Here is a 10,887-nt window from a genome sequence, read left to right on the forward strand (position 1 = left end):
TATCTATATTTATAAGAATCCGGTGCTGCATTTGAAGACAAAACATATATCAATCAAGTTTTATTTCTTGAGAGAGAAGGTGAATGAGAAAGAAGTCAGTTTGGAGTATGTATCTACAAAGGAATAGATTGCAGATATCTTTACGAAGCCTTTTCCTATATATACATTTGTATATCTGAGAGAGAAGTTAGGGGTCATTGCCCCTCTTGATGTGAACTAGATGCATTGAGATGCATCAATCCAGTGGACTTCATAGTCTTATCCTGATATCCAGATTGATGAGTGGGTCCTGGTACTCAAAGGGAGTAGTCTATATGCGGTTCAGTTTGTGATTGTGTGAGGAAGAGTTTTTTAGTTTTGAGAGCCTTTTGCATTGATGTCAAAGGGGGAGAGAAGCATGTGAAAAATTGTCTTATCTATCTATGGTAGAGAGATATGTGTGCATGATATCAGGGGGAAATTTCTAGAGTTGATTTCTTTCTTTGCATTGATTGTTTTTCACATTCATATGTTGCTAGCAATGCCAAAGGGGGAGATTGTTGGATATTAGAGTTGTTGGAATGTGTTGTTCTCATTGATGTCAATATATTCTTATGTTCTTATGCTTCAATGTTGCAAAGAGTTGGTTTGGTTGGTATATTGTGGATATGATGATGTGGATTTAAGAATTCAGAGATTAGTATCTTCAGTTGATTCAACATGAGTTTTAGTGCTCCAGAAGGTGATTTGATCAAGTTATGAGGTCTGGTGTGATGACTATTTTTTCTGTTGGTTTTGTATTACTGAGTTGTGATTTCTTGTTTGTATTGCTCTAATTCATTATGTTGAGTAGATTTTGGAGAGTGTTTGGGACATTCATGTGTGTCCTTAGTCCAAGTGATTAATGATTTGGAGCTTCACAAGCGTATATTTCAGTTTGTTAGTAAGTTATGTTGGTGTTCTTAAGCTCCAGAAGGGAGATGATGATGATTCTAGTAATCCGAGTTGTTACAGTGGAATTCACGTTGCTTTTTGGTGCTTCCAGATCATGTTCTATTCATGTTGCTGGTATGCATTGATCATTGTGCGTGTTATTGAATATTTTATTGGTCTGGTAGTATTCTTTGTGTTATACGATCTTTTGGCCGACCCGATGATTTTTGCGTGTTGCAGATGTTCTGGTGAGATATTCAGTGGTGTTTCATGTTTGAGGTTTTGATTTAGGTCCATGCTATGTTCTTACCGACATTGTATTGGTCCACATATTGATTTATGTATTGTGTGATATAATTTTGCAATTAGGTTTTATGAGTTGAGCCAAACTTGAAATTAAGGCTGATGATTTGTATAAATAAGAGTAATAATCATGTAAGATGCGTGTTTGCATTTTTGAGAGTGTTGTATGTGAAAACAAGTGAATTGATCTTTCAAAAGTGTGAAGAAGAGTAGAGAAGTGTTGTAGAGAAGACAATGTGCTTAACTAGAACTGTGATCAGGCATTTGGAGATTCTATTCTTTTAGTTTAGGTAATTTGGATTGGTGTTCAATCTTTGTAAGGCAATGAGACTTCCCTAGGTTGTAGCCCTTTGTTGTTTTTGTGCAATGAGCTCTAGGCAGTGCGCCTGAATGCATGTGCATTCCCCATTGTAACATTTCACATACTACTACAAAGTATTATCATATTGTGGGTAGGTTCCCACCATGGTTTTTCCCTTAACCGATTTTTCCACATCAAAAATCTATGTGTTATGTGTGTTGTTGATGTGTTATTTATCTTTGTTATTGTTGTTCTTGATCAGTTCTTAAGTTGAGGTTAATTTGTTTAAGTTTTGTGAAAATTGATTCACCCCCCTCTCAGTTTTCCTGCATTGTTGTTGCCAACAATTGGCATTAGAGCCAGACCCTTTGGAAGAAGATTGGCCGCTTGAGGAGATCCGGGATGACAATTGTTGTTTTCAAGAAGGAGAGTCCAAGATTTGATGGAATGAATTACACTATATGGAAGAACCAGATGGAGTGTCCCTTGAAATGTCTTGGAGAAGATTATTGGAAGATCACAAAGAATGTCTACAATGTTCCTCCGAATGGTCCTGTTTTTGCAAATGAGATCAAGGATGATGAACATAACATAAGATCCAAATAAGTATTAGTGAGTTCCCTAACTAAATCGGAGATGACTAATATGATGGGATTGTAGTTTTCTCATGAGATTTGGGAGAAGTTATAAACCTTGTATGAAGGAGAGAAACATGTGAAAGTTGCTAAATTGCAGAGCTTGAAAGGAAAGTATGAGTTGCTAAGAATGGGAGAAGATGAGAATATTTCATCCTTTATGAAAAAAGTGAATGATCATGTGTTGAACATCAGATGTGCTAGTTGAATCATTGAAGAAGATGATATTGTAGCTAAGTGTTGAAATCCTTTCCTCCTCCTTACAAATGCAAAGTTGTGGCTATTGATGAAATCCGGATTATGAAAACCGTGACAAGAGACATGTTGGTTGGTAAGCTTGTTACTTTTGAAATAAGTGAACTTGAAGAATCACATGCCAAAATTGAGACTGAATTTAAAGCTACTATATCCAGGAAGAAGAAGTATGATCCAAGAGAGAGTTCAGTTAGGGTTTCCAAATATGAAGGGGAAATGTGAGAGATGGAAGAACATGAAAGAGAATTAGATAAACTTGAAGAACTCATTGCCAGTAGATTTCCTAAGGAAGCCAGTAAGTATGAAGGGAAGTTACCTTTGAAGTGTTTTTCATGCTATAAGATAGGACTTTTTGCTTCTATGTGTCCGAAAAGGGTGTCAAAGTATGATAAGCCTTACATGGCTAATCCCAAGTATTGATATCAAAAGAAGTGTTATTATGCTGATAATGAAGGTGTGACAAGTGATGAGTTTGAGAAAGGGAATTCATAAGATAAGTGGGTATTCAATTATATCAAGGAAGATGATCTGGTACCTATTGATTCTACAAGATGCATTGTTGAAGAGAAAGGATTGGCTGCTAAGATTGGTGAGAAAGATGAATGGGTCATTAGGCTGCACTTGTTGCTGAAGATCACTCACTTCCTTCTTCAGAGAAACAATTTCCTCCATGGCGTTTAATGATTCTCCTTTTTGGACAATCATATGAGGGGGTGCAATAACTTGGTTTCCTAACTACTTCTTTAGTTGAGAATTTTCAACTAGTACCTATGTGTAGGACTGGTGCATTTCCACTCTCTCTTGCAATAATGCCATTTTTTTCTATTTCCTACAACTTTATAACATCTAAAGAAAACATGGCTAAATAAATTAACAATGTTACTGGCTCAACAATAGATGTATCCTTCAGAGTTCTTATTATGGCCCCATCCCCAATCCTTTCTTCAAATCCAAACAAGACTCTAGGCTTGTCAGTGCTTGGGGCTTTTACCCATTAGGCTAGTGCTTTGATAGTCAGATGATATCCTAACCCACTATAACTCCCTCTTTCTCAAATTCTGCAACAAAAGTTGGATTTGGCTGCTACCTTATTTGGTCTAACTAAAAAATTGTTTCCAAATTCCATCCCGGTATGAGTAACATCCCACTTTCTTTTACAATCTCTCTAGCTTCTTATGGGGTTACATGATCTAAATTGAGATCATTCAAAGATTGAATCTCCCATGATACCTTTCGGTGGACCAATCACTTGCAACCATAGAACCTTAAATTCAAGTCTCTTAACAAAATCATTATCTAACATTATTGCATGAGCAACAATTGCTTTCTCATTGCACATTTATCAATTGGAAAAGGTTGGACACAATCTCTTCTTCTTTGAGGCTCTTCAATAATCTGCACATCCCTAGGATGTGAGGAAATAATTTTCTCAACTTCTTCTTCAATGACACCCCTTCAATCTTGGCCTCCTATAGCTTCCTCTTGTTGTACATCCTATTCAAATGATACTTTTTGATTTGAAGCATCTCCTGGAGTGTGCTCCCCTTTCTCCTCATGGGCCATGTCAATGTTGTATGTCCTAGTAAAAATGGATTCAAAATTCTTGAACATTTTCTCAATCCTTATGACACGCCCTTCTTCCTTAGAGAAGAATCCTTGAAAATTGGTACTCTTAGCCCTTGTATCATTTTTAAATTTTGTAAGGATTGCCCATTTCTTCCTCCTTTCAAGGGCGTGTTCTATGGTAAGGCAATTCTTTATTACATCTTCTTTCAAGTCTAAATCTTGGATAAAGGGCACCCTTTTAATTTTAGCTCTATGCCAACTTCTGAATCCCTCTGGGTACAAGTTCCTATTCTTACCACATCTCAATGTGTATCTAGTAATCAAATAGTTATGCAGTCTGTTCATTAGCTTACCCCCAACTACAAGCTCACCAAAGCTTGTGGAATTGGGGAGAGCCTTTCCATTGCTCTGCCAAATGAAATTTTTGAGTCCACAACATCTGCCACATAAATTCAAGAAAGGACAACCTATGAAAAATATAAACATTGGAAACCAATAATAATGAGAGGGGGGGGGTGAATCAATGGGATAATGAAATAGTAGATTTTATCCTTAACAAAACATTCATGCACCAACTGGTATACCAGTATAAACAAAATTGAAAGAAGTAAAGAAACAAATAAGACAAACACATAAATAAGAACCATAACACACAAATTTATATGTGGAAAACCTCAATGAGGAAAAACCATGATGGGATTTGTGACCCATAATATCAATCCACTGGCCATATGAAGAGATATTACAATATATGATGGGCTTGCACTTGCAGGAAGGCTTATAGCCTAGAGCACACTTCTCAATCACAATAGGAGCCTCACCGACTACATAACATTCCAAACAACAATCCAGAGAAGTGTGAACTACTAAGATAACATATTCTATGCCAGAATACAGTTCTGGTTTAAGCTCTGTCTGTTCCAGTTGAAACCCTGAACCCCTTAACCTCAATAACCCTTACAATAATTTCCTCACATAAATAGTATCTCTAAATAATGACATTCACATATCCATCACCATATTTCTATCCTTTATCTATATCAAAATAATCTAATCAATTTGGCCTATATACCCTATACAAATTTATGCCTTATGTTGGCTTACAAAGATATATACAATATCAGATTACATGTCAGCCATATAATATAAATGAATAAATATTAAAACAAGTTGCCGATGCCGGATCCAAGATAAGTCAGCCCCCAATATCAATAACCTTAACTATACCATGTCGGCCTGCATTACTAGTGACCAAAGAAATCTTCCTGACCTACCGATGTCAGTGCCGGTGTAGAATTTGTGAAGTGCCTACCGGTATACCATATGAAGCCGAAACCCAAAAACATGTTGCCATCAATCACAACATAGTGAAACCAACCAATATAGTGTCAATTGCCAATAATATTCTCCTTTGGTATTGATGGCAACACTCATGTGAAAAATGGTTATGGTTTCATCTGTTGGTTTCATCTTGCCCTAGTCCCCCTAAGCTGAATATGCAAAATACTCCATATCTCCAAAATTCCAAAAACTCTATAACTACCCCTAATGTATGCAACCCTTTTATCCTTTATCACATCTATACTACTCACCCTTTGACATAAATTCCCAAAAATAATATGTCAAAGAATAAGTACTATACATTGAATATCTCCAAAAATGTCTTACTGGAGCTTTACCAGTTTCAAGATTTTCGGATAAGCTTTCTCCAGTAACTCCACATAAGTATCCCAACTGGTTTTGAATGTGCCGGAGATAGACACAAGTCCACTCAATAATTATGCAAAAGATTATTTCTCATTGACCTCTGTTGGTGTGGGCTTTCCCAGCATATCCATGCATTCCTTCTTATGTACACAGAGTGAATCCAATCTTGGACTCACCAAACTTCTCAAACTTTTGGCTCTTCAAATGATTTTGTCTCTTTCCTTTTCAAGAGAAAATTTTGGTTCTCCAAAGTCAAAATTTGTCCATCAATTGATGTTGTCAGTGAAATTAGTCCATCAAAAGAGTTAACAATACTAGCAATTTTCTCCTGTATCTCTTTTATCTTTTTATCTACATTTGATGTAAGTATCTTAGTATTGCAACATACCCTGTATATGTTTATACATTGTTTCAAATAATTTTCTATGAAAATTAGCTTCTCCTCAATCTTTTTCTTCTCTCTCTCAATGATCTAATCAAAAGCGGCTCTTTTAGCCTGAGTGAATCCTTCAAGTGCTTTCCGGTTAGAGATCTACTATAAGGATTGAAAGTCTTTTGATATGTGCTCAGTGATTACCTTAAGTTTGCCGGAAGGGCTCGCTTCATTTTTAATCTTACATTCTGGGACCAATTTGTGCAAAACAGTGATGGATTGATCTATAATCCCCTTGTCTGTGGTTTCCTCCTTCATCAGTTTTTGAGCAACCATCATCATCAGTTCTATGGGACTCATCTCTATGATGGTTTTCTTTTCCTCTAGAGAAGTGTCAATTATCAATAATAATGTGCTGGCAATTGGTTCTCTGCTGGATTCCCCTGTTTTCTCCTCTAATGTTTTATCCTTTATTACCTCCTCACTTACATAGATGGCTTCACCACTTGGTGCAGTCTGTGCAACTGCCAGTTCCTCTCTAGGAACAATATCCTCAACTTGTACATTAGTATCCAAAGGACAATTGTCCTCAATGTTAGTATCCTGTACAATATTCTCAATATTAGCTGGTGTTTCAGTATTTGTCTATACATTTGTGTTTACCGGTGGATTAATTTCCACTATCTTGATATTATTCAAAATTAAGGGTGGAGTACCCATGATCCCGTTTCCTTTCCCTTCAACCAGAGTATCTATAGTATCTATCTTTGTCTTTGGTGAAGTAAAGAATTTTCCGTGTTCTCCCAAAAATTTAATCCAAGCTTTTTGAGTTTCCTTTATTACTTCATTCATTCTCCCTAGCATTAGGCTAGTTATCCCATGTTTTCTATTGAATACCTTTCTATCTGTAGCCTCAATTGTCTTATCCATTTCACTGGAGTTATACTAACACAAATAGATAAAAGTTATTGCATTTTAATGTGCTTATCCTCTTGCATGGCAGATAACCTTCTAGCATCTAACATGTTATATAACTCAGTCAATATTTGATTTTCTATCTCTATTAAGGCTATCTTATAAATATCCAAATACAATAGAATTGCTTCCTCTACCTCTCTTTGCTCATCAACTTGTAACTTGTGATAATAAAACTTAATATTCTTCAGCATGCCATCTTTAGTTATTTCATCAATAATTTTTGCATAAGTTTTGGGTGTAACCTTACTAGAATCAGTGTCATCCTTCTTCTTCCTCTTGATAGTACCAGATGTAGTTGTAGGTGTAGCCTTAGGTTCTTCCTTCTGATCTGATAACTTGATTGTGACCTTCCTAACTGGTTTCTTCTTTGCTTCTACCTTAGGTTCTTCCGGTTTCTTTCTAACAACCCTCTTGAATGCTAATGGTGACCTGATCTGATAACTTGATTGTGACCTTCCTAACTGGTTTCTTCTTTGCTTCTACCTTAGGTTCTTCCGGTTTCTTTCTAACAAACCTCTTGAATGCTAATGGTGTGTCATCCTCTAATTCAGAATTTGTAGTTACAGGTTCAATGTGAACTACCGGATCCTTCCTCTTTCTCCCTTTCTCTGGGATAGCATCAATAAGTTCCTTTATGTCCTTTGAGACCTCATGTACAAATTTACTTACTTTTCCTCCTTGTTTTTCCCTTCTCTTCCGGTTGAACTCTGTTTCAACCTCTAGAGTCTTCTGTTGTGCAGTTCCACAGGGTTTCTCTGCCTCATCTATTTTTGCATCAATTAACATTTTTCATAGGCATCAAGAATCTGTGCATCTACCTCCATGAGAGTCACATCCTTCTTAACCATGAAACAAATGTTGGTAGATTATTTCTCTACTATATGCTCAGGTATTCTTATCCTAGACCTCATAGATTTTTGAAAAGCCTTTAAATAACCCCATATCTTATCATCTCTTTGATTTCCTAATGCAACAATTGATTGTTTTAACCGTCTTCCTATTGCTTCCTACCAGAACTGGGTGTATCATTCAGAAAGTATAACATCAAGAACACTAACAAATTTCTATACTGAAAGGTGCCCTTCTTCTCACCTTTAATCTTTCCTAAGTTTATCAATAACTCTTCAAGCATCCAACCACAAAGATCTAACTTTCCATTTTCTCTCATCTTATGTGCAACCAAAATACATGAACTAGAAACACAATTCAGTCGCTTTGAATAAGTTACCTTGTATCCTATGACCATGCTTCCAAACTTGATGTCGATGTCGGTGATAGTGCTCACCTTCATCGATCTCTTGTCAAATGTGGCACCGATGATCTACCTCACAAAGTCATTTGACACTTTCTTATTCAGATGTTACCCCGCCGATGTAAACTTGTAATTTATCGGATGGATTCCTTAGTGATTTTATAAGGCCTGTCCAACCATATGAATTCCCCATGTACTCTACTCAGTACATATCTGATTATTTCATCCTCGAACTCCAAAATATCTAGAATATCTATAAAGCCTAGATCTTCAATGTGTTGATATACCGGTTTGATCTTTCCAGATTCTCCCATTAGTTTATTCATATAGATTCCCTTGATCTCAGAAGTTCCTAAGTCCTCTATATGATAGTGAATGTATGCCTTGACTACTTCTACATACACCACTCCCTCCAGGACGTGAGAAAATGCTCCAACCGAATCTTTCTTGGTAGCCACATGTGGATACCGTTTGAAAATTGGCCTGGGGCAGTCCTTAAACTCCACTATAGTTGGATTTGCAACAAAAATAGGAACAAAAGATGATCTTGCTTCCATGTTTTAAGGAAAATACCTTTTTCTTTCTCTCGGTAGAAACTTCCAACAAATTCCTCTAGACGCTAGTGTGATCACTCAAGAAGAAATCTAATTGCCTCTGATCGGACTTAGTCACTCTGAATCACTCTTATTGCAGGGTGATTAACAATGAAGTGTAATTGACCTTTTATCCTTCAAAAGAAAAACCCTAATCTTTCATTGACATAAATGACTGTCGGTGAAAGATACCAGATCTCACTCTGAATGTATCCATGTCAGATAATCCTCTCCAATATTTGGAACATCTTCTAGAACCTCTTCCCGAGGCATATGCATCATATTCATGAATTTTGCCTACCCCTAAGACATCTGCCTTAGTTACTGGATGAGCTCACTATTGATGCATGAGCAACCTCTTCTGCCAGATAGGTAACTGGGACATTCCCATCTTATGATTGCTCTTCAGTATTCCTAACCCATCTCTGAGTATGATCATTCCAAATTTCACTAACCTTCTCTTTTCCTTTTTCATTTGATCCTTCATTACTAACCGATAGATTTATGCTTCTGTAGAACTTAGCAATATGTCCAATTTCATTACATGTATAACATGTAACATTGTTCTTTTGAATTGCTTTGCTAAAACTGGTAAAATTTCTTGACCTGCACTGATTAGCCATATGTCCAAATTTTCCATAAGCATAGAATTTTACATTCATTATGCAATATTTTGTCTTATGGCCAATTTTATTGCATTTAGAACATTTATTGGGAGCAGAATCAGGGTTCTGATTTGCTCTGTTTCTTCATTGCCTATCCATGTGACCAAATCTATTGCAAACAAAACATCTACCATTGAATTTATAAGCATTGAATTGTCTTACCAATGTCTTATGATTTTTTTTTCATTAGCAGTACCAGAACTGTGTCCTTGCTCAAATCCAAGTCCACTGGAATCTCCAATTTGCCTCTGTCTTCAGTAACTCATTAAGTTGTGCTGCTCTGATCTTGAATTTTTCTTTGTACTCACTTGTAGCAGTTAAATCATCTCTTAGTATTATCATTTGTCTCTCAAGCTCTTGCTCATTTCTCTGGGATTGTACCAAATCAGTTCTCAACATATCATTTTCATGAACCAACCTACCACATTCTTCAAATTTGTTCTTCAAGGATACAACAAGATTTTCTTCCTTTTTCTTTCTATCCTCAATCTCCTTAGACATCCTCATAGTTATAGCTAGCATTTCATTCTTCATAACTATGTTCTCCTGAATCAATTTATGACATTGTTCCTTAAGTGCATTTTTCTCTTCATCATCTTGATTTTGCAAAAGTTCCTTCCTCCTAGCTTGAACAGATGATAGCCTCTCTTGTAGGACAAGAATGAATTCCTTAGAAAAATTCAACTCATCTTTTAGCATCATAATCTTCATGTGCCATCTCAAGCTGCTTCTCCAAATCCATTTTCAATGATTCTGGTTTCAGGATCTTCCTCAAGCTGTTAAACTTCCTTCGAGGCACAAGGTTCTGATACCAATTATTGGAAACCAATAACATTGAGAGGGGGGTGAATCATTGTTATACTAGAATAGTAGATTTTAGCCTTAACAAAACATTCATGTAGCAACCAGTATATTGGTATAAACATAATTGAAAGAAGTAAAGCAACCAATAATCCAAACACATAAATGAGAACCATAACACACAGATTTATACGTGGAAAAACTCAATGAGGAAAACCATGGTGGGATTTGTGACCCACAATATCAATTCACTATCCATATGAAGAGATATTACAATATATGATGGGCCTACACTTACAGGAAGGCTTACAACCTAGAGAACACTACTCAATCAAAATAGGAGCCTCACTGACTACATAACAATCTAGATAACAATCCAGAGAAGTGTAAACTACTAAGATAAAATCTTCAATGCCAGAATACAGTTCTGATTTAAGCTCTGTCTATTCCGGTTGAAACCCTAAACCCCTTTACCAGAATAAACCTTACAATAAATTCCTCACATACATATTCTCTTTGAATAATTACATTCACATATCCATCACC

This window comes from Cryptomeria japonica, chromosome 8 (genome assembly GCF_030272615.1).
Source record: "Cryptomeria japonica chromosome 8, Sugi_1.0, whole genome shotgun sequence".
Classification (NCBI taxonomy): Eukaryota; Viridiplantae; Streptophyta; class Pinopsida; order Cupressales; family Cupressaceae; genus Cryptomeria; species Cryptomeria japonica.